Below are 4,564 nucleotides of genomic sequence, written 5' to 3'. Positions count from 1 at the left end.
CAAAAAATGCCAAACTAAAAAACCACAATGCTCAACTGGAAAGTTCGAGAGCCATTAAGAATAGTACCATTTTAGACCCATAAAAATTGCAACAATCAAAGGGCAAAGAGAAAGAAGGAGATTATAAGGCAAATTCCACAAGAGGAGGTATTGATTGGGGCAAAGTTAAGACCCTGTCAAAATTCCAAAACAACTTTGACCCTGAGGAAGACTTTGGTGTAGGAAACTATTCTTCATTAATGGATGAAATTCTGGCTAAACCTTTTACCAATAAGTTCAAATTAAATATGATGGCAAATCTGACCTCAGGTGTCACCTAGCAAATTTCAAAACCATAATGCAACTATAAAATATTAATGACTTTATCTTATGTAGGGCCTTTAGACAGGGCTTGTTTAGAAGTGGTATTAACACCTTCATCTTAGTTCAATCTTGAGTTTCTAACACTTAGCATCAAAGGTCAAATAAAGATTCATTATCTGCATCCCACCAAAGAAACTATCATCTGACTTGCAAAAGGTTAGGCAGAATCTGGGTGAGTCATTAAGAAGTTACATTGATTGTTTCAATGTAGAAGCCATCTAGGTTAAGCACTAAACCATAAAATTGCTTGTGAAGCCATCAAAAAGGGGTACACCAATGTCAAGTTTGTTAATTCCATCATAAAAAACAACACATAATTAATATCAATTCATGGAATAAGCCCAGAAGTACATCCCCCGGGATGATGAAAAGCAGTTATTATAGCTAGACAAGGAAACTAGAATTGAGGATAAGAAGAGTAGCCCAGACAACATGCCAAAAAGATAAAATAATTGTACAAGAGAAAGGGACAGAGGGTGCGACAAATACAAAAATTACATACCCTTGAATGAGTCCTTGACCAGAGTACTGATATGGATACAAAAGAATGGGAAGCCAATCAAGTACCCAAGGAAGGTGAATCCTAAAACTACACACAGAGGGAATCAAAGTAAGCTCTATAGATTTCATGATGATTTCAGCTATAATGTCGATGAAAGCAGATAGCTAAAAGATAAGATTGAGAGGCTAGTAAGGGGTGGCGCACTAAGGCGATTCACTTGCCATACTTAATTTGACTGTGATAGAAGGGAAAGATCCAAGCTATTTCTTTAAAGGCTTTTATTATTATTAGTTGGTTGAAAGCAAGTTAGGGTTCTATTGTTGCATCAACTCATATTCTACATTAAGTAAGCATTCTTCTTATACACTCGGAACTCATGTTCAATTCTAGGTTAGTTTCTTAATGTATCTCTACTCTATTATTGATGGGAAATACTTTCAATAGGTAAGACTATTGATTTTTAGAAGGTTTTATTTTTTTTTTATTCTTATTATTATTGATGGAAAACACAATTCAATGCTTTGTGAAGTTTCTTTTTTTCCTCTCTAAATTATTATTGATGGAACAGACAATTCTATGCTTTGTGTGTAACATCCCACTGTACGTGTTTTGTACGTTCAGTTGCTCCGGTGACCTAATGTCAATCCGAGCAAGCTAGGATATTTGGAACTACACTTCAGTGATAGTGAACAGATATATAATGATGAAATAAATAAAAAGAAAATACAAGAAAAATTAAAGAAAAATAAAAGAGAAAAAATGAAACTAAGTTAAACGAGCTGGCACCGTAGCGATGGGTAACCGCACCGGGAAGTTACGGCGAAGGCAATTGCCGACCTCAGGACTGCGGGGAACCCTCAGAAATAAATTTCGGAACATAATTAAAGGTTTATTGAAATATAATTGACACTATAAATGTCAAAGAAAAATTAATAAATTAGTACAAAGAAAAACGAAAAATCGAGAAACAGACAAAAATCGGTGTTATCAAAAAATCAGGAATACAACCCGAAGAAGGGCATTTTGGTCATTTGACACCTAGAGTTGCCTTTTGAGCTCAATGCACATTAAAAATAAATGATATTATACTTTGGAAATGCCATAAAAATAAGAAAGTTTACACACCATGTAATTAAAGGAAGTTTGTGGGGATTAATTGAAATATTACTAAGTTTACTTATTAAATTATTAAACTATACTTAGTGGAACTTAGTGGAGGATTAATGGGACCATATAACCACTTAAGGACAGATTTTCTTTCCCACTAACAACTTCATCTTCAACCTCACTCTCACCTTGCCGAAATTGATCCTCCCATTTCCACCATTGCCGCCCATGCAAAAGCTCCATTGGTACATGATCAAGCCATGATTTCTTGCAAGTTTCTTCATTAAACTTGGTCTACACTTCATGGGCAATACATAGGCAGCAAAAAGGAGAGAAAATATCAAGGTTTAGGAAGCTCCAAAACAAGGTTAGTGCTAGTTTTCCTTACCTCACTTGATTAAACTTTATACTAAGGTTGAGATGAGTTAAATGGTGAAGAAATTGGAAGGTTTTTATGGGTTATTGATGTGCATAAGTTTCGGCAGCCATGAAAGCTTTATGTGTTTGAGTTTTTCTTACCTCTAATGGATGGGAATTAAGGTTGATTAACTCAAATAGAAGTTATAGTAGGTTAATGTCCAAGTATGTGTATGTTAGTGCTTGAATTAAGGGTTTAAAAATGGGACTTTGATACTTTAATAAACTGCCATGTTTGGCAGCCTTTAGTCTCATGAAATTGTGTGTGAGTTTATGAAATTTATTGATGAAATATGATGGTGTTGAATTATGGGCAGTTTGTATAATTGCCATGGAAATGTATGTGTAATATAGGTGTTGATGTATATTGAATTTGGGTTGAAGTAAATGTTGAGCATTAATGGTGTATTGTGTGCATTGAGCACTTGAGTGTTCTAACCAAAATGCTTTGCTGGAATTGTGTTGAATATGTATAGAAGTTCCATGAATGAATATTGAACTATTGGGAGGAGGAGGTTTGCCAAATTGGAAGTGCGATTTTCATGTGCAGGTTGAGTGTTGTTGGCAATACCTAAATTAGGTTATAAGTGCAAAATTGTGAACCCAATTGGTATGAGGCCAATGGGAGGTAAAACTAGACGCAAAATAGGCCAACTTTCATGTACAAATGTTATCAAAATTCTTCCTAGAAACTGACCATAAAAATGACCAAATCCGGAATTGCAACCTTGCAAACTCAAATTTTTGACCATATGAACAGTAGTCACTAAGATGACCATAACTCAGTCAAAACAAGTCCAAATGACCTGAACTTTTTACCATGGAAAGCTTAGACATAGAGATACAATTCTTATGAAGACACCAAAGCCCAAAAATGGCCAGAACCAAGTCAAATTGCTTGCCCAAATTTGGATACCAAAACTGCCAGAACTGAATTTGACCTAAAATTGACCAAATTTTGCACTAAAGATGCAATCTTTCCAGCTTTAGTACATTGACTATATCTTGGTCTATATAACTCAGAATGACATGAAATTTGAGCCAAAAGTTCAATAAGACATAGAGCTACAATTTTGCTTCTTTGACCAGATGCTAAAAATCAAGAGAAATAGGACATTAAGCTAGACCAATCTAGCACACTAAAACTAAAAATTTGACATTTACCTACAATGATGTTGAAGTAAATTGGCAATGAATGCCAACTTGTGAAAAGGGTAAATTGCATTATATTGGCAGCATATTGAATTACAAAATGTGACATGTTGATGTTAGAGTCAACTTATCCATATTATCTAAAAAGGTCAACATTTACATTAACTTGTGAATTACATGATAATTAGTAAACTCAAAAAAATGAAGAATTAAACAATTAATTTTTAATGTGCCCTAGTTTGCCTAGTTGACTAGTTTGGATAGGTTGGCATGCCAATAGGATTCTGACAGCTGTTCTGTAAATGGCTTTATGCTATACTGTATTTTTACGGCATATTATACCACACTGTGACTTTAATAGCCTACAGCTATACGTATTGTGTTATTATACTTGGCTTATCGCCGGATTGACTATATGGCTTTTTAGCCACACTGCTTGCACACCGGGAGACACTTTGTGACCGATGTGTGACGGCCTGAGGTACTAGCTACCCAGTGCCAGTATATCCATTTATCCAGTCTGGTCAGTGTATAGGCTACACGGGCAGTTAATTTAAGCATTATTAAATTCAAATAGCTAAATTCAGTTTATTGACATACAACACCACCAAAATTAGCAAAAATTGAAATGTTAGCAAATAAAAATATAAATAGCAACTGCAAAGAATATCGATGTCATAAATTCATAAACAATTCATTTATTTTATTTTAGTGTATATTTCTTTATATTTGGCACCACTAAGCAAAATTGCTTAGCGCGTTGCTTTTGCTACACGTAGTTATTGGAGACACAGTTGGAGAGTGTTTGGATGAATGTAAATTATGATGGATTGTATTTTGAAACTATGAAATTTTGAGACTGAAAAAGAATTTGGAAGGTTGAGATTATCATATTGAATTGTTTTTAATAGGTTTAGAAGGACAATTTATTTGAAATACAGACGGCACCTTGCCGGATTTTTATTACCATTTTTGAAACATTGATTTTATTAAAGTATGAAAATAGAACCATTGTGATATGAA

Source organism: Hevea brasiliensis, chromosome 15, assembly GCF_030052815.1.
Source record: "Hevea brasiliensis isolate MT/VB/25A 57/8 chromosome 15, ASM3005281v1, whole genome shotgun sequence".
Taxonomy (NCBI): domain Eukaryota; kingdom Viridiplantae; phylum Streptophyta; class Magnoliopsida; order Malpighiales; family Euphorbiaceae; genus Hevea; species Hevea brasiliensis.
This window is presented reverse-complemented; position numbering follows the sequence as displayed.